The sequence below is a fragment of the Onychomys torridus genome, chromosome 2, assembly GCF_903995425.1.
Source record: "Onychomys torridus chromosome 2, mOncTor1.1, whole genome shotgun sequence".
NCBI classification, from domain to species: domain Eukaryota; kingdom Metazoa; phylum Chordata; class Mammalia; order Rodentia; family Cricetidae; genus Onychomys; species Onychomys torridus.
The window spans coordinates 140,312,972-140,339,645 of NC_050444.1; the positions used below are offsets into that span (position 1 = coordinate 140,312,972).

The window sequence follows — 26,674 nt, forward strand, 5'->3', positions numbered from 1 at the left end:
TTTTTTTTTCCTCGAGACAGTTTCTCTGTAGCTTTGGAGGCTGTCCTGGAACTCACTTTGTAGACCAGGCTGGCCTCGAACTCACAGAGATCCACCTGCCTCTGCCTCCCGAGTGCTGGGATTACAGGCGTGTGCCACCACCGCCCAGCTTTAATACCCTTTTTGAACACATATATTATTATATCTTGTTTCTATTCACTCCCTACTACTTCTGCTATCTCTCCTTCCCCCAGGTAATTCCCCTTACACACACACACACACACACATACACACACACACACACACACACACACATGAAATAAAAATGTCTTACATATATATGTAATATATAGCATATATAATACATATAGTATATATAAAACCTAGATTCTGCATAAGAAAACAGGTGATACTTGCTTTTCTGAATCTGGTGACATGATGCTCTCCAATTCTGTCCACTCCTGGAAATCATGTAATTTCATTCCTTATGGCTGAACAAAGCTTTATTGTGTATATGTGCCTCATTATCTTTGTCCATTTATCCCTTGATAGGCATCTGGCTGGTTCTCTGTGTTCTGCCTTGACCTTTATTATTTACTTCTCTCTATTACTTTTGGATTTAGATTGTTCTTGTTTTCCTAAGAACTTAAATAATTTATTTGAGATGTCTCTGCTTTTTCACATAAGCACTCATAGCTATAAACTGTCCTTTTAGAACTGCTTTGCTGTATCCCAAAAGTTCTGTAAGTTTTATTTCATTTGGTTCCAGAAACTTCTAAATTTCCTTTCTCACTTCTTTAGTTATCCACTGGTTATCCAAGAGTCTATTGTTCAGTCTTTAAATGTTTATATACTACCTGTGGTTTTCTTGTTAATTATTTGAAGTTTTATTCCACTGTGTTGTGTTACAATAGAAGAAGTTATTTCATAAGATTTGCTTTATGGCCTGTTTTAGAGAAAGTTCTCTTGGTTGGCCGAGAAAAATTTTTTCTTTGCTCTTGGATGGAACATTCTGTAAATGTCTCTTAGGTCCACTTGATCTTTTATGCAGATTAACTCAGAAGTTTCTTTTCTTTTTTTTTTTAAAGATTTACTTATTTATTATGTATTCAGTGTTCTGTTTGCATGTATCCCTGCAGGGCAGAAGAGGGCACCAGATCTCATTACAGATGGTTGTGAACTACCATGTGGGTGCTGGGAATTGAACTCAGGACCTCTGGAAGAACAGCCAGTGTTCTTAACCTCTGAGCCATCTCTCCAGGCCCCAGAAGTTTCTTTTGTTTTGTTTTATATTTTACATTGAGCTGTTTATAAAAAAAAAAAAAAAAGTACTTGAACACAAATAGATTTTGAATAAGAAAAATGACAATTTGTTTGTTGACAGGTTATCATGTATCCCAGACTGGTGTCTAACTCACTATGTAGCTGAGGATGACCTTGAACTTAAGATCCTCTTGCTTCCATCTCCTGAGTGCTAGGATTGCAAAAGTGTGTCACCATGCCTGGTTTATGCACTTCTGGGGATCTAAGCCAGGGCCTTGTGTTAAGCAAGCACTCTACCATCTATGCTGTAACTCAAGCCTTGAAGTTTATTTTTATTTATTTTATTTTAAGACAGGGTTTCTTTGTGTAGCCCTGGTTGTCCTGGAACTCACCCTGCAGACCAGCCTGGCCTCAAACTCACAGAGATCTGCTTGCCTCTGCCTCCAAGTGCTAGGATTAAATGTGTGCGCCACCACTGCTGACTTCTTAACGTTTCTTTACTGATTTTTAGTCTGTATGATCTATTTTTGTTTGCTTGTTACATGTATTTATTTATTTGTGTGTTATGTTTGTGTATGCACATGGATGCCAGTGTTTATGTAGAAGTTAGAGGGCTTCTTTTACCACATGGGTCCCAGAAATCAAACTGTGGTTGACAGGCTTGGTGGCAAGCTCCTTTATCCATTGAGCCTTCTTGCTGGCCCTTGATGTCCTATTTTTTTTATGAGAGTGAGGTATTGAAACCACCTGCTATTACTGTGTCGAGATCTTTCTTGTCCGTTAGTGTTTTGTGTTTAAACTAGGAGCCCCAACACTTGCTGTATATATATTTATGATTTTTATGTCTTCTTAATTTTTTTCTTTATTAATGTATAGTGACATTTTAAAAATCTTTTCTAGTTGGGCATGGTGGTGCACACCTTTAATCCCAGTACTCAGCAGAGGCAGATGGATCTTCATGAGTTTGAGGCCAGGGCTACATAGTGAGACCCCCATCTCAGAAAAACAAAACAAAAAGCCAAAATCTTTTCTAGTTTTGGTTTAGAGTCTGTTTTACCAGGTATAAAACAACTATGCCAGCTTGGTTTTGGCTTTTATTTGCTTGATAAATTGACTTCCATCCTTTCATACTTAGTCTGTAGATATCTTTGCTAGGGAGATGTGTTTCTTAGAGACTTTGGTGGTTGGATCTTGTTTTTTTAATCCAGTAGGCTAGTGTGCCTCTTTTAATTGGAAAGTTAAGACTGTGTACATTTAGGTTACTATTGGAGACGTCTGCCACTCACTGTGGATATGTCAGCTGTTCCCTTGGCTACACAGATGTATTAGTTACTTTTCTTGTTTCTATGACCAAACACTGACAAGAAGCACTCTGAAGAAGGAGGGTTCAGTTTGGCCTACAGTGTAAGGGCACATTATCCATCATGGTGTCCGAGAAGGAACCTGGACAGAGCATGTAGGCAGCCAGGAATTGGAGAGTAATGGTGCTCATTCAGTCTGGGATCACATAGGTGGTACTGCCCACCTCAGTTAAACCTCATCTAGATCATTTCTCGCCGGTGTGCCCAGAGGCTTGTCTCCTGGGTGCTTCTGGATCCTGTCCAGTTCATGTTGAATGAACAATCACAATAGGTTGTTGTTCACCCTCGTTTGTATTGGTGCTTGCTAGTTACGGTGTTGAACATGATGGATCGATTCCTAGTTCTCCTTTGTTCTGCTTTTCTTGTGAAATTGTTTTTAAAAAGATTTTCATGTGTGCAGCGTTGGCCTCTGTGTCTATTTTCTTGAGACCCAGTCTTCGCTTGCCTTCAAGTACACCGTCTTCCTGGTTCCCTAGTCGATATTCAGCACTTTTCACCACTTCCCTTCTCATTCCCTCCTCAGCTTGTCTCTTCAACTTTTTGCTGTGCAGGGTTTTGTTTCAAACTCCCCCCACTCTGTCACACACTTTGGCAGTCTCTCTCACTCCCTCAGTTGATAATTCTGTGATTACCACTCCCAGATCTGTCACTGCTGCCGAGTACCAAACTGACTAGCCACCTGGATGTCACACATCTCCAACTAGATGTCTCATAACTACCATTAGCTTAATATGTCAAAACGGAAGCCAGGTCTTTTCTTCTTTCTTCTCTTTTATTCCCTATAAACATAAAAAGAGCATCTCCACCCAGATTCTGAGGTAGAAATCTCTGAGTCACTCTCTGTTTCTTCCTCCTCCATATCAGAAGATCATCATTCATCTCATGCTTTTATGCTCCATTCTGCTGCGTGTGTCATTATCATTCTGCCTCATGTTTTCTGAATCACATAAACAAGCTTCTCTGGAACTCCCTGAGACTTCTGGTCTGCACTCCGTGGTGAAGTTCTCGTGATGACCATGTAGCTCTCTGTGCACCCTCCATTGTATGCTGTGGTGTTAGGCTTTGTGAAGAGAACTGCAGCGTAGGTCTTACCCATTTTTTTTTTTCTCCACTAGCAGATGATGCTAATAGAAATGCTTAACACTAACAGGGCTGAGTTCCAGCATCCTCCTGCCTCCTACCGGAAGCACTGCTTGACCCCTCTTTGCTTCTCAATCCTGTATCATTCTTCGTCTAAAAAACACCTGGTAATCTTACTTTATATGTTGTTTGCAGTCCAGTGCTTAGCCACAGACTGGTTCTCACTGGATTGCTGCCCCCACTCCATCTTTTTACAACAACTTCCTCAAATTTTAGCCAGATGACGATCTCGGTTTTCCAACATCAGGGAGATTCCCCTGTCCTGCTTAGGTTCCAGCTTTCTGTGCTACGGTGGGCAAACCACCCTTTAATCGAGAACTGGGCATTTGTGGGGTCATTTCAAGCATTCCTTCTATTAGGGATGCAGCCTTATTATTGATTGTTGCAAATATTCTGCATGGTAGATGGCAGTTATGGTGTACTCTGTATAGTAGATATCAGTTGTGGTGTATCATGTATAGTAGATGGCAGTTATGGTTTATTTGGGATGGTAGATAGTAGTTATAGTGGGGTGTTGAGTTCTCCATCCTGATTAGGAACAGGAGTCTACTATGATGATTTAACTGTGTATCTGCTCCATGAAACTGTCTTGCTTAGAGTTACCTCTCCAGCATGTAGCATAGAGTAGACATCTAGTTCTGATGTTAAAGTAACCATAGCACCTCTTTGAGCATTTGTGTTGTGTTTTCTTTTCTGCTCTATTTTTTCAAACAGGCTATTATGTGGGCTCTTCATGTCCAAGGAGGAAAATGTACTTACCTTTTCTCTATCTGATTCATTTCACAAGAAGCAGGGATTTTTCTTTCTGGTGCATGAAATTAGAAATGAATCCTATTGTGTGGAGTGGCCAGTCTTGAGGACTTCTTGCCCTACCATGCTAAGCCGGTCTACTTCTCCCAGGACATCCTGCATTTGCACAGTTGAGTACAATTAATTTCATATGGAAAACAGAAGAAAGGTTGTGGCTTCACATCCCCACTATGCTCTCCAGCTATTGTTATCACTTGTACTATAAAGGTGAAATTTTTATCTCTGTGTTCCCTATCTGCATATCTTGTATTCTAATCAGTCCAAGATTCTGCATGGAGAGATTAATAACCTCAGAACCCACAAAGACTGCAGATGGGACACAAGGATGGCTCCAGGCTCAGCAAGAGGTCTCTTTCTTCTAGTTGACATTCTGTTCTTTTGTGCTTGTGTTCCTGAGTCTAGGTAAGTGTCCCTAATGCCAGGAGTGTTCCTGGTACCTGGCACAATAGCCATAGCAGCTGTTGGTCTTGACCCCACTGTCTTGCTTATTCCTTTTTTGTTATACTTTGTGATCTGTAGCCCTCTTATGCCAGTAAGAGCAAATCATATCTTTTTTTCTTTTTAAAGAATGTGATATGTTTTGAACATGCATTGGTCTTATTTTCAGGGAAAAGCATTTTTGGGAGCCCTTTTAGGTACTTTATCTTCTATGTGCTGGGTACCTGATTTAAGGTGGATGACTAATGGAATATCTCTTCCAGCAATGAGCCTTCAGCAGGAATTTTCTCCTGCCAAACTGTCCTATATTCTTAACTATATTGCAGTACAGGAAGGTAATGAATTATTAATTCTCAATCTGTCTCCTTGGATTGTAGGATAATGACTTGAGTGCATGGCGGCCTGGAGAAAGGAGAATTTTCTGGCTGTTGACACAAACTGTGAAGCCTTTTGATTCTAGAGTTCAGCTAACTTGGCATGAGCAAGTCTAAGGAATCTTGTTATATCACACTTATTGATGCAAGTTTGTAAGATTGATTAGAGTTCCCACAGTTAGCCTCTCTCCTGATGACATGAAATTGTCATCTATGGCTTAACCATTCTGAAGGGACAGATAATCATCTTTGGTTCTTCCATCTTGGAAAACAGTATTTTGGTGGGGTTTATTATTATTATTATTATTATTATTATTATTATTATTATTGTTATTATTTTTTGCCCTTTAGAAACTCTATGCAAACATAACAAACTTATTAACTTGTGCAAGGAAGTGAAGAGAGGTGAGGAAATGGAATGATTGGCAGTAAACCTGGCATGATTTAAAAGCAATTTTAAATAGAATCTTCTTGGGGACATTTTAGGGGAAAAAATTAAAAGGCAGCAGAGGGGTTTAAAAAAATAAAAATGAAAGCCAGGTGATGGTGGTGCACACCTTTAATCCCAGCACTCAGGAGGCAGAGCCAGGCAGATCTCTCTGACTTCAGGGCTAGCCTGGGCTACAGAGTGAGTTCTAGGAAAGGCTCCAAAGCTACACAGAGAAACCCTGTATCAAAACAAAACAAAACAAGAGCAACAACAACAACAACAAAAACACAAAAATTTAAACGATTACAGGTCAAAGCATAGCCTTTGGCTTGTTTTGTAGATTTTATAGAAATCTCAGTATTTGGATTAGCTGCTAGTTTAAAGCATTGTGTCAGAAACTGCCAGGAATGTGTTCAGTGCATGTGGCCAGTGCCCAGATACTTGTCTCCAGCCAAGCAGTGCCAAGAAGTCTGAGTTAAAACTAATGGCTCTTGATTTATTTTTGTTTGTTTAGTGTGTGTGTGTGTGTGTGTGTGTGTGTGTGTGTGTGTGTGTGTGTGTGTTGGGCCCAGGGTCATACTTACGATAAGCATAGTTCTACTACTCTTTCACTGAGCTACAGCCCTCAGACCCTAGGATGTGCTTGTTTTGTGTACATGGTGTGTGTGTGTGTGTGTGTGTGTGTGTGTGTGTGTGTGTGTGTGTGAGAGAGAGAGAGAGAGAGAGAGAGAGAGAGAGAGAGAGAGAGAGAGAGAGCGCTCCAGCGGGCCTTGAACTTGAGTATTGGGATTATAGGTATGCACCACTACACCTATACATCTCCTTTTTAAGCTGTCTTTCTGATCCTCCATCCAGAGGCTTCCATAATAAGAGTCAGCCCAGCTGGGGGGGGGGGGGGCGGCGGCGGCAGCGCATGCCTTTAATCTCAGCACTCGGGAGGCAGAGCCAGGTGGATCTCTGTGAGTTTGAGGCCAGCCTCGTCTACAGAGCAAGATCCACGATAGGCGCAAAGCTACACAGAGAAACCCTGTCTCAAAAAATCAAAAAAAAAAAAAAAAAAAGGAGTCAGCCCATGTGGCTAAGCTCTCAGAGCTACTGTTGACTGCAGACAGTACTGGATATGTTTCAGAGAGGAGATGTAACAATTAGTCTTGCTGGGCATAGTGGCACACACTTTTAGTCAACACTTGGAAAGCAGAGGCAGATGGAGCTTTGTAATCTCAAGGCCAGGCTGGGCTACATAGCAAGTTCCAGGCTGGCCATGGCTACATAGTGAGACCCTGTCCGGAAAAAAAAATGGTCTTGACTACTTGCCTGTTCATAAGCTAGCAAGAGGTAGACCTCAGCCAAGAGCATGGGCTCAAGAGTCAGACAAGCCTGACTATGTCCTGGGCTTTTTATGGACTGGTATGGCTAAACTCCATCAGGTTCTTCATCTATAAAGTGGGGATGAAAGGACCTCTTGTAGGGTTGTTGTAGGGATTACATGAAATATTTATGCAAAGGGCTCACTCTACTTTTAGATTCAGTCAATAAATGTTAGTAGTATTTATTTTCATATGGAATTCAATTTGATGAAAATCTTGTTTAATTTCAGAGTGACCCAGCAATAAGTTTGAGTTCTGTGCCTGGCTTAAATCTCTGTCTGGTGGGATCTCAGCCTCCATTTCTAAGTATAATGTAGGCAGTGGCCTCTCTGCATTGTCAGAGAAAGTAGACTCCCATTCATTTCGGCACCAGCCTAACACAGGTTCAAGTCTGTGAGTGAATGAACTCTATTAGGGCCTCTCCACAGTTGTGGTATGTTTCTGAGGAGCAGCATAGGTTGACTCTTCCTCCTCCTCTATTGGAGGACTATGTTCTGCTGCCATACCACCTCCGTGGCCTCCACCCTGCTCCACTTCCCTCAGCGTGATGATGTGTTCATGCTTGGCAAAATCTTGTGTCAGACCATGCTGGCTCTGTCTTCTAGTCAGGATAGTAGTTCTTAGTTTTTGAGACAGAGTGTTGCTATACTGCTCATACTGGCCTCAAACTTGCCACCATCTTGCCTCTACCTACCTCAGCACTGCAATTACAGACGTATGCCACCACACCTGGCTCAGCATAGTTTTTTGACTTGAGTTCATTCTGTATTAGTTTGGGATTTTGTGTTGGAAGTAGATAGCAGAGTTAGTCCCTTCCTCTGTTCAAAGGGTAGTTTTTGTGTGCTAGCTATCATAAGCATTAGAAATAGAGTAGTGAGCTAGATTGGTTTCTGCCTTCATTGATCTTCTTTCTATTGCTACCTTTCACATTCCTGGGAAATGGAAATTGTCTTTCCAAGGAATACTTGGAGTTTAGGTTTGGAGAAATGGCTCATCAATCAAGAGCTGTGCCTGCATTTCCAGAGGATCAGGGTTTGTTTCCCAGCAACCTACATAGTGGCTTTGTAACTGCAGGGGATCTAACACCCTCTTCTGGCTTCCTGGGATACTGCATGCCTAGGCATACATGCAGGCAAAGTACCCACACACACTAAAAATGGTGGTTTGAAGTCTCCGTTTGGTCTCGAGGTAATATAATGACAATGGCAACACCATATACCTTGTAGAATTCGAGCAATGTAAGAAAGTAGGCTGTTGCTATTATTATTATTATTATTATTATTATTATTATTATTATTATTATTATATCTCACTTGTAGCCCTGGTTGGAACTTGCCATATAGACTAGGTTGGCCTCTAACTCACAGAGATCCACCTGCCTCTGCATTCCCAGTGCTAGATCAAAGGTGTGTACTGCCATGCCTGGCCTGAGACTGAGCAATTTGATGCCTCAAAGTTAGTTTTAGTAGAGTAATACTCCGCTAAGAATTATGTGGATAGAGGCTTGACATGGTAATATTTGCATGTAATTCCCTCAGAAGGCTGAGGGGGTAATGGGAAGTTGGGGTTGGTGGGGAGTTCTAGGCCATCCTGAACCATGTGATGCATCAAAAAAGCAAACAGGTTGGAGATACATCTCAGTGGTGGAGCACTTGCCTAGCATGCAGGAGACCCTGGGTTCAACCAATTTGTTTGTACCACAAGTCAGAATTATGCAGGCATATGTCTCCAATACTCTTTCAACCCACATCCCTTAATCAGCAGTGAGAATACTTATCTGGAGATAGGACAGGTACTATAGGTATAGTCTTTGCTCCACATTTAGATGTAGCCATTTATGGGCACTGGATAGACCTAGCCAGTCAATACCAGAAGATCTTACCTGTATCAGGATCTTTTTGGTTTCAAGGTTGTTACTTAGGTGAAGATCTCCAGCATTCTGAATTCCCCTGTCAATCATAAAGGGAAGCTAGACAATACTATAAGATGAGAAGGAATTACCCTGAGAATGGGGAGTTAAGTATCACTGACATTGTCGAAGGAGTAAGAAGCAGAGGAACCCTGGCCAAGGCCCATTGTAAGCTCTGGAGACTTTGTCCCTAAAGATGATGCTCAGAGTATCTTGCCCCAGTTCTCCTTTGAAAACTCACTCAGCAGATGGGTTTTTAGGAATGATCTTCCAAATGGCTTGTCATTATGCTTTGATTCTAATCCAGTAACACATTTGAGTTTGAGATAAATGCGTGCTCCTGAATTCTCTCACTTGAGGGTAATGAAGGGATGACTGGACTGTTCACAGGCTTGGTGAAGAGGGGTGGTATTTACATTGACTTGGTTTACTTTTGTAGTCTTCATTTCTGATTCAGGTTTTACAGTTTTTTTTAATTTATTTTTTTATTTTTTGGTTTTTCAAGACAGGGTTTCTCTGTTTAGCTTTGCGCCTGGATCTTGCTCTGTAGGCCAGGCTGGCCTCGAACTCACAAAGATCTGCCTGCCTCTGCCTCCCAAGTGCTGGGATTAAAGGCTTCCGCCACCTCCGCCACCACCGCCCGGCTCCAGGTTTTACAATTTTAAGAGAACTGCCATCTACCTGTTAAAAATGTCAACACCCACTCCCCCACCCCACCCCCAAAAAAACTTCTGTGTTTAGTGACCGAAAGCATACTGAGTCAACTGGAGGCTATGAAAATGGGCCTGCCAGTGTGAATGAGTCTTAATCAGAATAAATGAAGCTGCCTTGTAGATAGGCACTCAGAGCCATATTCCATTTCAGAAAATCGAGTAACCTGTACCCTGCGGGGCTAGTCTGCACAGCAGCATCAAGCTCCCCTCTCCTTGTGTGCTCCCTCTACCAGCTTGTGCTGCTTGGCTTTCAGAGTTGCCCTCCACTGTGCTCCCCAGGGTGTGCTCAGAAGCTGACATTTCTCACAAGGTACTTTTCAAATAACAAGGTGGATTTTAATGTTGTTCTTTACGTGAAAGGTTAAAGGGTGGGGATGCTTGGCCTTTCAGCACAGAAAAGCTGACCTGGAATGGGGTTATTTACCCAGGATGGCCAAGGCACTGAGCTAAATCCCCAACCCCTTGCAAACTGTTTTGATTGAGCTGTTTCGCCCCGCCTCCCCCCTCCCCCCCCTTTCTGGTACATCTGTGGGAAGGACTTGGCAGCATGGCTGCCTCCATCATTGGGGAAGAGATGGTGGGGAGTGAAAGCCCAGGTACCACAGACTTCCAGAGCTTTTCATGTGTTTCTGTGGGGTGGAGGGCCAAAGACAAGACACATGACACATTCTGGTGCCCTGACTAGACTTTATCTTGCAATTAATCTCTTTTAACTCGACATACAGATGATGCCATTTCATAGACACAGACAGCTTTCTCTGTGTTTAGAGAGAGTTCATATTAGATAATTAGTGATCAGGAGCCTTGACCAATTTATTCAGACTTTTACTTTTGTCAGTAGAATGCATAAAGGTATAGGATAAAGAACAAAGTATCAAAATATATGTCATAAAAGTAAAGCCAATTGAAAGCTGCATATCTGTACTAGATAAAGGGACATAAATATCAACATTGCATTGAGTAACACTTTTCTGATATTTGTAATCCTTGGCTCTTATGAGTGTTTGTTATACTTGGAAGCTTGAAATACACTAATTTTTTTTAAGTACTGGGGATTGGATTTAGGGTCTCTAGCATACTAGGCAAATACTCTATCATAGGCATTTGATCCTATGTCCTTATTTATTTATTTATTTATTTATTTATTTATTTATTTATTTAATTTATTTTTGAGACAGGGTTTCTCTGTGTAGCTTTGGAGCCTGTCCTGGAACTCACTTTGTAGCCCAGGCTGGCCTCAAACTCACAGAGATCCTCCTGCCTCTGCCTCCCAAGTGCTGGGATTAAAGGCATGTGCCACCACTGCCCAGCCCCTATCTTCATTTTTAATAAGTTCTCTAAGATATTTATTATTTTCAATTTTATTTTTTGGTGTGAGGTGTGTATATATGTCTTTGTGGGTGCATATGCATGTGTGATTATGCAGGTAGAGGCCATAGGTTGATGCCCGGTCTTTTTTAGATCTGTCTCTAAGTATTTATTTGTTTGTTTATTTGTTCATTCATTCATTCATTTATTTATTTATAGATAGGGTCATCACTATGTAGCCCTGGCTGGCCTGAAAATCACTATGTGGACCAGGCTGGCCTCAAACTCACAGAGATCTGCTGCCTCTGCCTCCTGAGTGCTGGTTTAAAGGCACATGCTACCATGCCTGACCTTTCCTATATTTTTTGAAAGAAAGCCTCTCACTGAACTGGGGCATCAATTGATTTGACTATAGACTGGCTGGCAAGTGAGCTCAGGGGTCTGCCTGATTCCCCACCAGCACCCTTCCAGAGCTGGGTTACAGGTCTCTGATACTGCCCCTGGCTTTTTACTGTGGGTTCTGGGGTCTGAGTTCAGGTCTTCATGCTTGCACGGTAGGCATCTTACCAATGGAAGCGTCTGCTCTCCAGACCTTCTCTAAGACATGCCATTCAAATGATTAGTGAGAACCAAAAGTTAGTGTTGTTGCACACTGTCGGTACTTTCTAGGTCAACAGATACTGTGCTGAGCTGAAATAGAACCCAGTTCCTGCCATTAGAGTTCATGGTACAGAGGCGGGGGACAAGGAGAAAGGACAGATGCATGACAAGTTCCAAGAGCATGAAGAACAGGGCAGAGAGGAGCCAAACCCTGCTCTGTAGCAGGTGGCTGCTGAGCCATGGGCTATTTTGATTCCTTTGAACCTCCCTCTCCTGGGTCCATCTAAAGTGGTTGCAGTCTGCCCAGCTCTTTTCACTTCTCTGTCTCAGAGGGGGATGGAGGAGAATACTGCAGCTCTGTAGCGTCTAGAGAGTCAGAGCCCTGAGAAAGTTATTTTTGTACAGATACAGATTGGCTTTGATTTAATTTAAATAAACTGGCTCTCAGAAGTTCTAAGAATACTAACTACTCCACGGCTCCGCTTTCATTTACACACAGATGAGAAGGCATCTGCAGCTCTGCACTTTATTTGCTATAAGCAAAAAGTGGTTCGAGATATTTAAGTTTGGAAGCTCAGTTGTATCGAGTCCTCATATGTCCCAGTTCAGCCTGCTGCAGATGTTTTATTTTTTTAATTTTTTATGACGCTTACATAATGCTGCAAAGAGAGGCTTTCAATGGATAAACTGACAAACTTTTTCTGTATTCGCCATATCTGCTGAAATAACACTTTATAGCTAGCTGTATTTTTCCTTGTTTCCTTTCATGCTTATTGCTAATTTATTTGTATGTCTCTGCTGCAGCCTTCTAAATGACCTTTTCTCTAAAAGTAAGAAAACAAACCAGGGGTGGGAAACAAAATCTTCTCCAAAACAAAGCAGGGCTCTGATTCAAGGTTCTTTGTGTGGGTTTCAGAAGGAGGTTGGTGTGATTGTAGTTGAATGCAAATAATTTATCAGCTCATAATAACTGCAGTCGGAGACGGCAATCAACTACAGTGTCTTAACACTGTCCTTGTCACGGGGACCTCATGGGAATGGCTGGATCCTCATATCTAGGGGATTTTGGGTTTTTGCCTTTTCATCCTTAATAGAGCCTGTGCTTTTATATACAAGCCAGAACGTTTCTGCTGTCACTTGACACCTGTGCTTTTTTGAAGTACAAAGACAGCATTTCTTGGAGAGGTGTGGGCTTCCTTCACGCTGTGGCTTGGAGGCGTGCTCTCCTGGCTGACAGCGTTCTCTAGAGTCTTTAGTCATAAGGTGGTGGGAGAAGAAGCAAGGCAGGATTCTGAGTACATCAGATGCAGCAGTGTAAGCCCCCAGTTACAGTTTGTTGTTTTTTTAAGTACATGTTTTAATCATTTGCCTTCAATCTGCCTGTAAGTATTATAAAGTGCCTGATGACTGGATTGTTTCAGAGCAGGTGATTTTATGGTAAGAGAGCTATTTTCAGCTATACCAATGATTTGATTAACACTTGGTTGTGAAAAAATGGCTCTGGGCTAAACCTTGACAGATGGGCCTTTTGAAATGTAATGACAACTATATTCAATTAATGCAAACTTTTCATTTATTAGTAAGTAGCAGGCAGAAGCTGAATTAAAATTGAGCTAGGATGGCCCCACGTTTTTGCTTAGGTAGCCAGAACTTTGAGTTGTTTTAAAATCTTCTTTGTCGTCCTTCCTCAGGCAAAGGACAGGGGAGTGGTCCAGGTGTCAACAGTGATGGATGGCTCTCTGCAGAGGTGAACTAGGAAGCTATTCTCCACTGTTGACTGGGTTCAGATGTTTCCATGGTGAAAACCTCTCCTGCCTTGAAGTTAAGTAGCGCACTCTGAAATAGATGGCTCAAGGAACTGGAATTTGGTTGGTCCTTTCACAAAGAAAGAATTACATTGATTTGAAAGGGCTTTCCAGATTAGGGTTTTGACAAGAAAGCCTATTTCCCAGCTGACTCATCACTCAGTGATCACTTCAGCCACTCAGCATTTCTTCAGGTTTGTTCTGCACAACTAACTCATCATGCTCCTGCATCCCTCAGTTTCCCCTCCCCTCCCTCCTTCTCTTTTTTCTGAGACAGGGTCTTGCTCAGGTCCTCCTGCCTCGCAGGCATCATTGCCATGCCTAACTTCAAAACTGATTTCCAAGGAAATTCATCAGCATTAAAACCAGACTCAAATGACTAAAACCCAAGTGATCCACACTGGAGGTGACATCTTTTGCTCAGTTTTACCACTTAAAATAACAGATTTGCTGGGCAGTGGTGGCGCACGCCTTTAATCCCAGCACTCGGGAGGCAGAGGCAGGCGAGTTCAAGGCCAGCCTGGACTACAGAGTGATTCCAGGTCAGCCAGGACTGAGGACTGTTTCACAGAGAATCCCTGTCTCAAAACAAAACAAAACAAAACAAAAACCCCACCAATTTATTTAAACATTGGCTGAATTTGAAAAGCTAAGGAAACTCTATTACTGTCTCATCAAGCCTGTGAACCCACAGCTCCAAAGTACAACTCCAGCACTTACAGAAGGAGACTTCAGGAATAGATAAACAGAGACCATCTAGGAAAGAAATGCAGGGGTTACAAGCAGCGTGGGCTGCAAGTGGGTGCTGGCAATTAAACCTAGGTCTCCTGGAAGAACAGCTAATGCTTTTTGTTTTTTCTTTTTCTTTTCTTTTTTTTTTTTTCATTTCTATAGATAAGGATGGCCTGGAACTCAGACATTCACCTGTCTCTGCCTCCCAAGTGCTGGGATTAAAGGTGTGTGACACCACCGCCCAGCTGCAGCCTGTGCTCTTAACCACTGAGCCATCTCTCCAATTTGAAAACCTTTTTTCATTTTATAGATCATCAAGAGTTAATGTAAAGCCAGGCGGTGGTGGTGCATGCCTTTAATCCCAGCACTCGGGAGGCAGAGCCAGGCAGATCTCTGTGAGTTCAAGGCCAGCCTGGTCTCCAAAGTGAGTTCTAGGAAAGGCACAAAGCTACACAGAGAAACCCTGTCTTGAAAAACAAAACAAAACAAAACAAAAAAAAGAGTTAATGTAAATAGCAGCAGAGACATATGTGTTGGCAGCCATGTCCTAGGGAATTTGTCATAATGGGCCATGGGAACATGAAAACACTGCAGTCAAGGAAAGGAATCAAAGCCTAATCACTCTTGTTTAGCAGAGAGTTTAGTTTCAGCAAGTTACTTACACCATAACATTTAACAAACTGTGCGCTTAACAATCTAGGCACACGGCGAAGGCAGCACAGAGTAATTATTTTCTTTTCAAAGGACTGCTTTGTGAGGCAGCTGCACCTTCAGTCTGACGACGTGTGCAGTTGAGGAAATAAAAGTGCTGGCCCTTTTGAGAAAGAGGCCAGGGGGCAATGGCTATTACTATGGCCTTTTCCAAACTTCATAATACCTAATTGCACCCTGTTGAAGGACTTTGTTACCCCCTGCCTGGCCTTCCAAGTGTGCTCTACAGAAGAAAACCGGGTGGGGAGGGCTGTGCGCCATCTTTGTATTGGTTTGTCCATGGGGGTGCAGGTGACAGACATCCTGACAGCCGAAGAAAGGTGGGCGTGCCCTCAGTGGGTTTCTGAGCAGGTCTAACACAGGTGTGCCTGTGTTTCCCAGTTTTCTGTGGTGGCCATCTTGGCTGACATGCAGCATACCTTAGAGGATGGCTGCTGGAAGGGAGATGGTATCGAGCCAAAGTTCACAGGTTCAGCACCAAATCTAAGGCTTCTGCTTTACTGCTTAATACTTGTTCTGTAATAGGTCCAGGGGAAAACATTCGATGAATTCTAAGCACTGTTACACAATCATGAGACTTCATAAAAACAATTTTAACCTCTGATAAATTCAAACAGTCACTGAAATGTGCAGATTTTACCTATACAGTCAGTCCTCTCATTGTGCTGTTTTCTGCAGAAGCCCCACCCCAGGGAAGAACTTAACAGTTGTTCTAGGTTTTCTCTTTTCTGAAGCAACACTGGTCCCTGCTCCTATTTCCACCCCCATAGCCCTTCCCTTTGGATGCAATATGATGGATTTGGTTCAATTTCCCAGGTACTTTATCAGTGTGGTAGTGGGTGTTCTGTCTCTACTCCTGTGTGGTTTCCAGCCAGTGATCTCCAAGTTCCTCCTGAAATCAGGCTTGTTACCTGCCTGAGTTTTAAGAATGCCAGAGGCAACCGTAGAGTGTGGAAATAATTCTAGAGTTGTTCCCAACTGACTAAAAGTATTTAGTGAATTTCCTCCTGGCAATAATTCATTTATTCTGCAGTTTCCACTCTGCTACTTGGAATTATGGAACCTGGTCTAGATTTTGTGCCAGATATATTAGAATTCTGCCTTCTGATTAGTAATGAGGATGAGCATTGCTAGTTCCAGGGCCTCTTGTTTTTGGGATCATCCAGGTAACACATATGGGAGTTCTGTCTTCTTTGCTTTGCCGACGTTATAGACAGTGATCAGCTTTGCTTATTGCTCCTACCCTTGCTGACCTTTCTACGTGTTCCTACCCACAGTCATCTCCAGCCGTTCTCAAAGGGTTTTCACTCTTGGGCTTTACCAACTGTAAGCCCTTTTCTGTAAGCGTTTAATACTGCTTTTGCCTAAGCCCTGGGAGCAGAGGCAGCCTATGGAGGCGTGGGCAGGAAGAGGAACTGATCTAAAATTGGAGTTTATTTTCATCTCACCTTTTATCCATATTACTTCTGGAATCCAATATTGACTCCCCCAGTGCCCCTGATCTCTCCTCTCATAGACTGTTTTCCAAGAGCAGCAGAATTGAATCTTGGAGAGGTTAAGTTGTCCTTCAAAGGTTAAGCTTCTAGTAACTGGTGTTCAGAGCTGAAGTTAGAACTAGTGTCTGAGATGGTTAATTATCTTTTCGTCATCCAAGAAGAGGAATTATTCTCATCCGGTGACTGGCTGGAGAAGAACTGTTTTCCTGTGTTTCTAATTATTGACCACCCATGTGATAGCTTATTTCTGTGGTCAACTTGATTGGATTAATAACCACTTAGCACTTTAATAAGGCAGACATTTGAGTATATCTGTGAAGGCATTTCAGAGGGGTTGAACTGAAGACCTACTCTGAATGTGGATAGCACTGTTCCATAGGCTCTGGTCCCAGACTTTGTAAAAAAAAAAAAAAAAGGTGCGGGGGGGGGGGGGGGGGGGGGGGGGAGACTGCTGAGTCCTGGCATTCCCTCTTCTCTGCTTGCTGGTCAGCACCACAGACCATACCTTTCCGTGGTGGATGGCACTCTGCTGAACAGGAGGCATATACAGACCTTTCCTTCCGTGGGTTACTTTTTCTCAGGTATTTGGTAAAAATAATGAAAAAAGTAACTAAGCAATATTAAGTAGCATTTAATAATGACAAATACTGTTTTTGTTTTGTGTTGGTGTTTTATGTAAAGAATGGCTAAACTTTTATTTATTTATTTATTTGCTTTTTAAAGGTAGGATCTTGCTCTGTAGCTCAGGTTGGCTTGGAGCTCACAGTGGTCCCCTTCCTTAACCTCCCAAGTGATGAGCTTAGAAATGTGCACTACTACTTTGTGGTGGTGGTGCACACGTTTAATCCCTAGTGCTAAGGAGGCAGAGGCAGGCGGATCTCTGCAAGTTTGAGGTCAGTCTAGTCTATAGAGCAAATTCCAGGACAGCCAAGCTTACACAGAGAAACCCTGTCTTGAAAAACAAACAAACAAACAAACAAAAAAATTGGAAAAGAATAATACATTAAGAGCAATTAATGAAACAAAAAGCAAGCAAACAAATGACAATAGAGAAATAAAACAATGAAAACAAAATGTGGTTTGAAAAATCAATAAACCAGGGCTGGAGAGATGGCTCAACAGTTAAGAGCACTGGCTGTTCTTCCAGAGGTCCTGACTTCAATTGCCAGCAACCACATGGTGGCTCACAACCATCTGTAAAGAGATCTGGTGCCCTCTTCTGGCCTGCAGTCATACATGCTGTATACATGATAAATAAATAAATCTAAAAAAAAAAAATCACTAAAAAAGAGAAAAAGAAAAAGAAAAATCAATAAACCTAATAAACTAAAACCAACCACAAGAAAAGAGAACACTGCTACAAAATACCAAGAATGCAAAAGAGTAGGACCAGAGAGCTGGCTCAGAGGTTAAGAGCACTTGCTTGGGCTCCAGCATCCATGTCAGGTGGTTCACAGCTGCCTGTAACTTGATTTCAGGGACCTACACACTGTATGCTCACATTCTCAAAATTAAAAATAATAAAATAAGCATTTAAAAAATAAAAAGAGGAGGGGCTGGAGAGATGGCTCAGCGGTTAAGAGCACTGGCTGCTCTTCCAGAGGTCCTGAGTTCAATTCCCAGCAACCACATGGTGGCTCACGACCATCTGTAATGAGATCTGGTGCCCTCTTCTGGCCTGCAGGCATACATGCTGTGTACATAATAAATAAATCTTTAAAAAAATGTTTATAAAAATAAAAAGAGGAACTGATTATGTTGTCTCATTCTTATAACCCTAGTTTTCAGAGGCTGAGATAGGAAGACTGTTGTGATTTCAAGGCTGGCCTAGACTACGGAGTGAGACCATTTCTTTTTCTTTTCTTTTTTTAAAGTAACTTATTTATTCTTATTTTATGTACATTGGTGTTTTGCCTGTGTGAGGGTGTCAGATCTTGGAGTTACAGACAGTTGTGAGCTGCCATGTGGGTGCTTGGGATTGAACCCGGGTCCTCGGGAAGAGCAGTCAGTGCTCTTAACCACTGAGCCATCTCTCCAGCCCCAAGAGACCATTTCTCAAAAGACAAAACAAAACAAAAGAAAAAAACAGAGAGTATACTATCATAGATTCAGTAAACCAGGGTCTACACACTGCCCAGGAGCCTACATTGGCTGCTCCCTGTTTTGTTTGTTTTTAACATATTCTAGGATATTTTTAATAATATAGAAGAATGGTTTTATTATGTGTTTTCATACATGTATATAACATACTTTGATGTATTCATCCCTTAACTTTCCTGACTTATCCCTGTTACCTGGTTTTGTGCATAAAAGTTTTATTAGAACAGCCATATTTACTTGTTTTCTTTTTTTGTTGTTTTTTGTTTGTTTGTTTTGTTTTTGGAGCCAGAGTTTCTCTGTGTAACAGCTCTGACTATCTTGGAACTCACTCTGTAGCCCAGGCTGGCCTCAAACTCACAGAGCCCTCCTGCCTCCTGAGCCCTGGGATTACAGGCTTGTGCCGTCACTGTCTGACTATTGCTTACGTTTTCTTTTTGGTTGCTTTTTTTCTACAATGGCAATTAAGAAGTTGCAGTAGAGATGCTAAAGTTCACAAAGCCTAAAATACTATCTGACCCTTTAAGAAAAGCTTTTCGGGGCTGGAGAGATGGCTCAGAGGTTAAAAGTGCTGGCTGTTCTTCTAGAGGACCCAGGTTCAGTTCCCAGCACCCACATGGCAGCTCACAACTGTAACTCCAGTTCTAGGGGACCTGACACCCTCACACAGACAAATATGTGGGCAAAACACCAAAGCACATAAAAATAAGTAAATAAAATATATATTTTTTAAAAAGGAAGAAAGAAGAGCTTTGCTTAGATAGCAAGATTGCTCAGTGGGTAGAGATGCCTGCCAACAGGCTAGACAACCTGAGTTTGTTCCTCAGGATCCACGTGGTAGAAGGAAAGAACCAACTTCTGCAAGCAGTCCTAAATTTGTTGTTACATTTCTGTATTTGTTTGTGTGTGTGTGTGCGTGTGCGCACACACACGCGCACACATGGGCACACCCATGCATGTATGAGGTGCCTGGGCATTCGTGTTAGGCATGCATGTGGAGGTCAGAGGATAACTTTGTGGATGGAGTTCAGTCTCATCGTCCACCTTTATGTAGGTTCGACTCAAGTTACCCTGCCTTTACCTGTTGAGCCATATTGCTTGTACTAAATACTTCCTTTTTGATAGTCAAAAGGAATAAACTACTTTTGCATGATTTACTACATCTAAATACATTTGATGATATGTTTTCTTTCTGGCTCTTTCTCACAAGAGCCCACAGAGCTCTTATATATATGATCCAGTCTCCTCACCCCAAGAGAGAGCATGACTCCCCTCTCTCTCCTCGTAAATGATCATGCATACACAGACAAGACCACGCCCATAGAGTCAGATACCTTAAAAGCCATCAGTTGAATGGAATGAATTCTCACAACAACTTTTGGGTTATCTACTACATCTAACTACATTTCTCTTTCTGGCTCTCTCTTAACCTTTCAACACCAAGTCTCGTGTATCACAGGCTGGGTTTAAACTGTGTACCTGAAAGTGAACCTGAACTTCTGATCCTCCTGTGTCTACCTCCTGTCACCATGCCTGCTTTTATGTGGTGCTGGGGCTTTGTGCATGCTGGGCAAGCACACTTATCAATTATGTTACCCTTTGTCATGAATTTTCTTACATTGTTTAAGGACTGAACTTTGGGGGGAAACTTTCCAAATTCATTATATTCATAATGTATGGATTCTCTGAAGTCCAACAAGATGTATGCTGTGCCTTAAGGCTTCCCCAAATTTTGCAGGTGGTAGTGTTTTTTTCAGAATGAGTTCCCTCCTGTTCACTAAGGACTGAGTTCTTCATTAACAGTTTCCCATGGCTGTCACATTGACAGGAATGTTTCAATTAAGGTTTTTGACATTCAGCAAAGGATAGACTACCCACAAGGAGTTTCCACATTTACATGGTGATAAGGTTTCTTACCTATATGTATTATTTGATGACTAATAAAAGTTGAGGTCTTCCTAAAGATTTTCCCTTAAGTATAATAAAGCACAAGAGATGTTTTAATTTAGAAAAAGATGCACTAAAACTTTGAGTGTCACAGTATCTTCCCATTCAATAATAATAATAATAATAATAATAATAATAATAATAAACCCTACAAAATAGAAAAAAAAAGAGAATAGTGTGGTTTTGGCTTCTTTCGTCTGAGAAGGGCTTCCTGAGACATGGAACTTAAACACACACAGGCAGGTTCTTGACTTACCCTATTTGCGTTTGGCCAGTCACAGGAAAATGCAAGGAACCTTCAGGGTATCTATATAGAAGGGAACTTTTGACCATATTAAAAAAGACTGCTGCTTGGACTGTCAAGATGGCTCAGTAGGTAAAGGTGTGTGCTGCCAATCCTGATGACTTGAGTTCCATTCCTGTGAACGACATTGTGGAAGAAGAGAACTGACCCCATCAAGTTATCTTCTGATCTCCACAAACACTCTGTGAGCAGACACACACGTGCATACACTCACTCACACACAATTGAAAAAAACAAACTTCCTCAAAACTCCCACTGCAATCCTTAAATAAAAAAACACACCAGCATGATGGGTGGTGTTAATCTTGGCACTCCAGAGGTAAAGACAGGTAGATCTCTGAGTTTGAGGCCAGCCTGGTCTACAAGTGAGTTCCAGGACAGCCAGGGCTGTTCCATAGAGAAACCCTGTCTCAAAAACAAAACAAAACCCAATCAATCAATCAATCAATAAAATAAAAAAACGAAATGAAAAAATACATATTTTTATTTTTAATTATTATATGTATATGTGTGTGTCTGACTATGGGTTGGTACACTTGAGTGCAGCGCCTGAGGAGATCAGAAAGGGGTATTCAACCTCCTAGAACTTGAGTTACAGGCAGTTATTAGTCACCATGTTGGTGCCAGGAACCAAGCTCTCATCCTTTGTAAGAGCAATACTTGATCTTAACCACTGAGCCATCTCTTCAGCCCCAGAGCTTTTTTTTCCCCCAAGCAGGGTTTTACTGTGTAGTCCTAGCTACCTCAGAACTCACTCTGTAGACCAGGCTGGCCTTGAATGTACAGAGATCTACCTTCCTCTGCTTCCAGAGTGCTGAGATCAACGGTGTGCACCACCACTGCCCAGCCTGAGACTTCTTTGTATTGATGCATCACCAGAGAAGTGGTCATAAGTAAGCGATCATCCCTCATGCACGAAAGAAGAAATGTCTTCTCAGATTCAGACATTATCTCAATATTTCTTATCCAGGAATCCTCACAGACCCCTAGATCCCAGTCCCCCTACACCTGACAACAGCCTGAGCTTGTGATTGACTACTTCATAATTGAAGGGATTTTCTTCTTGGAAATGGTTGATCTGTCTGGCCATCCAGTGAGGAGTCTCACCACAAACTCTGGCTTCACAGCCCTCGGCTTGTGCTTTTGAAAGGACCTACTCCACATCAATGGGTCTTCCTCCAGTTTATGGCACGTTTTCCTGAGTTCCTCCTAGATCTCTTCTCGCTGGTTCTCATTTTGTTGACCCATTTGACCTCGAGTGGCGTTAGGGTGTGCCAGACTTCCTTTTTCCCTCCCTTCCAAATGTTAGTGTTCTTCACTTTTGAGATCTGGATGTTCTTTTATCTCCAGTTCAGTGACTGAACTTGACTCTGCTGCTGTTTCAGCTATTAACTGTGGCTGCACAGTTACTGGCTTGATTCTCTGCATTGCCTGGTGGATCCACCTTCTACCGCCACCAAATGTAGTTTTAACCAAATCTCTATCATTCTATTTCCCAATAAATACTCAGGAATCAGAGGCTGGGGTGAAAACCTGCTAACTCAGGGAGGTTGAGGAGCCACTAGCTGACCTTCCCTCCTTGCCACCTCAAAAAGAAAACATCTCTTTTGTCACGCTAAACCCTCTTACTTCCTGTGCATCTCTGTCCATTTTCCTGATTCCCTCTGACTCTCTATGATTACTTTCTGTCAACTCATTTTTAGCTCCTCCTCCTGACCCAAGGTTGATTTTATTATTATTACTATTTTTTATTTTTATTTATTTATTTTTATTTTGGCTTTTCAAGACAGGGTTTCTTTGTGTAGCTTTGGAGCCTGTCCTGGAACTCACTCTATAGACCAGACTGACCTCAAACTCACAGAGATCCACCTGCCTCTGCTTCTTGAGTACTGAGATTAAAGGCGAGCCCCACCACTGCCCAGTTAAGGTTGATTTTATTTAACCAACACAAAGGCAAACTTGGGGTTCATAATGTTATCGTATATCCTGCAACAGTTGGATGCCACTTGCTCTACTTAATCCTAACCATCTTTTCCTGTTGACAGACTCATTCAGATACCTCTTGTTTTCTTGGACCGCTTTCTGTACAGATCCAGCCCTGGTAGCTTTCCCCTCTGTTTCTCAGCAGCTCCTTCAACAGGAGAGTGTCTGTGAGCCCTGTGTTTCTAAAGGTTAGGCAGAGAGGACAGAAAGTGGTCCTATCCCTTCCCCTTCCTTATGTGTTGTTCATACCTGTTCTTCTGAGCACAGGGATTGCCTGAGACTGGTTTGTCTGGAAATGGATGCCAGATTCTTTACATGAATGTGAGTTATTATGTCTCTGTGCTAGGATGATTCCCTGAACAGACAGGAACTTGAACCTGATCCCAGAGATGCTTGCTGCAGAGGTGACACTCAGTGACTTTAGGGAGCAGGACCTCACAGTGCAGAACTGGTGGCTTCCAAAGTCTCCAAGGCCAGGAGAGTTTAGAATTCATGCTTCTGTTGTGGAGATACTAAAGGGTTTATTACATATGTTATTCTTGTATGTTTTTTTTTTTTTTTTTCCTGGTTTTTGGAGACAGGGTTTCTCTGTGTAGCTTTGTGTCTTTTCCTGGAACTCACTTGGTAGTCCTGGCTGGCCTCGAACTCACAGAGATCTGCCTGGCTCTGCCTCCCCAGTGCTGGGATTAAAGGTGTGCACCACCACCGCCTGGCCTTCTTGTCTGTTTTTATTACGATTGGATTTCTAATAGCTCAATACAGTTATGTCTAAAAGCTTTCCCATATTTTATACATCTAAAAGATGTCTTTCTAAAATGTAGCCTCCTGATGAGTAAGGACTGCTTTCAGAACAAAGGATCACCAAGCTATGACATTTCTAGGGTTTCTGACTTGTGAGTTCTCTGAAGATGTTGAAAGGACAGAGTTTTTTCCAAGATCCCTTCAACAGTCATCGGATTTATGAGGTTTTTCTCTAATGTGGATTTTCTGATGGCTAGTGGCTGTTGAATACTTGGGACATTTCTTTTTCTTTTTTTTTTTTTCCAAAGATTTATTTATTATGTATACAGAAGAGGGCGCCAGATCTCATTGCAGATGGTTGTGAGCCACCATGTGGTTGCTGGGAATTGAACTCAGGACCTCTGGAAGAGCAGTCGGTGCTCTTAACCTCTGAGCTATCTCTCCAGCCCTTTGGACATTTCTTATGTCCACTGCATTTCTTCTATGCAGTTGCTTGCCTGTGAATGTTAGAGTGCTTTTAAAGAGATGATAGTGGGATGACTTGTTCATAATCACAACACAGTCGTTACCTTTCATGACTCTGTTACCACTGTGATGTCGCTCGTGGTTAGTAAAGGAACAGCTGTATCTGAAGACTTTCTATATCCTTGCTGTCTCAGAACATGTATTTCAGAGGTGTTTTGATGATACAAAAGTAGCTAGCAATATTTACTGATTTATTTATTTAGTGAGAGAGCATCTCACTGTGTAGCCCTGGCTATCCTAGAACTTACTGTATAGACCAAGCTGGCCTCAAACTCTCAGAGATCCACCTGCCTCTGCCTCCCAAGTACTGGGATTAAAGGTGTGTTCCATCATGCTCAGCTTTTACCAAAGTTTATAAGTCACTAAGCCACAGTTTATTGATCATAGCAATGACTGTAAGACACGGCTATTACCAGGACTCCTGCTGTGGATGACTGTGGGAAGGTGGATAAGGACACAGAATATTTTGGTAGCTTCATCCTTATTTCAGAATTGTTATTTATTCATCTTTTCTCGAGGAAGTTCTATTTTCTCTGAGTTTCTAAATCGCCTTGTCTGGTGTTAGGTGCCAATGTAGCTCTCATTTTTCAGCGAACAATGGCAGGCTGGCTTCCATACATAGAACTTCTGACTCAGTAGTCTAGAAGCCTCCTTTATCTTCTTATTTCCCAGTTGATTAGTGTCCATATTTAGTCTGTTGGATATTTAGTGAAAATCTCGTGGGAGTCAGGTTGGTTTTGGCCAATTAACAGGCTGTTGCTTTAGTTAGTGTGTTTTCAGTTATGTGTATAGGCAGATATATTTATTCATCAGTGCTTTGATTCTATTGCATGTTTTCTATCTGTATTTCAAATATACACACATGCACACACATATACATGTTATATATTTACATTTTCTCTTTTCCATTTTTATATGTTGGCATGTGTTTCTGCAGAAGTATATGTGGAGGTCTGAGGTTGTCAGGAATCATCCTCTATTACTCTTCCAATGTATTCATTGTGAGGCAGCTCATAGATAAAGCTAGCTGGCTTGTTCTGGGCACCTCATGTCTCTATCTTCTGAGGCACACCCATCTGGCAGTTACATGAGTTCTTAGGGTCCAAAATCTGGTCCTCCCTTTGTGTGGTAAGTGCTTAACTACTAAGTCATCTCCCAGCTCTCAAGTATATTTTCTGTGTTATAACTTCAGGGACAGGGCTATGCTGATAAAAGAGAGAGAGCAGGCTGGAGAGATGGCTCAGAGGTTAAGAGCACTGTTTGCTCTTCCAAAGGTCCTGAGTTCAATTCCCAGCAGCCACATGGTGGTTCACAACCATCTGTAATGAGAGCTGGTGCCCTCTTCTGCCCTGCAGAACACTGTATACGTAATAAATAAATAAATCTTTTTTTTTTTTTTTTTTTCAAAAAAGAGAGAGAGAGAGCGCGAGCGTCTATTGTGGGTCAACAGGAAGTTTCAAGAGGTGTTCATTCCCATTTGGGCATCGTTGTGACCTCAACCCTAGCACTTCAGAGGAGGAGGCAGGAGAAACAGGAACTCAAGGCTATCCTGGGATCCATAGGAAGTTTGAGGAAAAACAGGAAGGTCTGTAATCCAGCCGTTAGGGAGACTGAGAGGATTCAAGTTCAATGTCTGCCTGGTGCAGTGAGTTCAGAGCCATCCTGAACCTCCAAGTAAAAGATTAAAAGTGGATGAAGAGCCGGGTGGTTGTGGCACACGGCTTTAATCCCAGCACTCAGGAGGCAGAGCCAGGTGGATCTCTCTGAGTTTGAGGCCAGCCTGGTCTACAGAGTGAGGTCCAGGACACAGACACTAAAACTACACAGAGAAACCCTGTCTTGAAAAACAAAACAAACAAACAAAAAAAACAAAAAAAAACAAAAAAAAAAAACCAACAAAAAAAAAAATGGATGAAGAGATAGCCCAGTGGTAGAGTACTTACATACATGTGTGAGGCCGTGTTTAATCTCTAGTCCTGGGGGGGGGGGGGGAGTGAGGACTTTGTCATCTGAGAGAAGGGAAACCTAATTGAGAAAATGCCTCCGTGAGATTGGCTGTGGACAGGCAGACCTGTGGGACATTTTCTTAATGAGTGATTGATGGGGGAGGGCCCAGCCTATTGTAGGTGGAGATACTTCTGAGCTGGTGGTCCTGGGTTCTATAAGAAAGCAGGCTGAACAAGCCATGGGGAGCAAGCCAGTAAGCAGCACCCCTCCATGGCTTCTGCGTCAGCTCCTGCCTCCAGGTTCCTGCTCTGCTAGAGTTCCTTCCCTACCTGCTTTTGATGATGAACTGTTACTTGGAAGGGTAAGTGGAAAAACAAAACCACATCCTTTCCTCTCAAGTTGCTTTTTGTCACAGTGTTTCATCATAACAATAGAAACCCTAACTAAGACAGAGTTCAAACAACTTTCATTTAAAACTGATTTTGTCAGAGGTAACAATCAAGAAGATCAGTTTCATGCTTGAAATAGTTCAACTGAGAATCTGGGATCATGTTATTATCTATATTTCCTACAATAGAACACTACTGCATGTTTTCCTTTATTTATTTGGCCTGGTAAGGGTTGTCATTCAGGTAATCCAGCTAGGATATTTCTCTCTTGATGAAAATTTTGGAAAATTTCACCACTACGTTGG

At 42.1% G+C, this 26,674-nt stretch overlaps 1 protein-coding gene across 5 annotated transcripts in view; it reads left to right on the forward strand.

Annotated features, from left to right (window-relative positions):
- Kiaa0319l (KIAA0319 like) overlaps window positions 1-26,674 on the forward strand; it is a 106,642-nt gene that overhangs the window by 10,800 nt on the left and 69,168 nt on the right. The window lies entirely within an intron of this gene.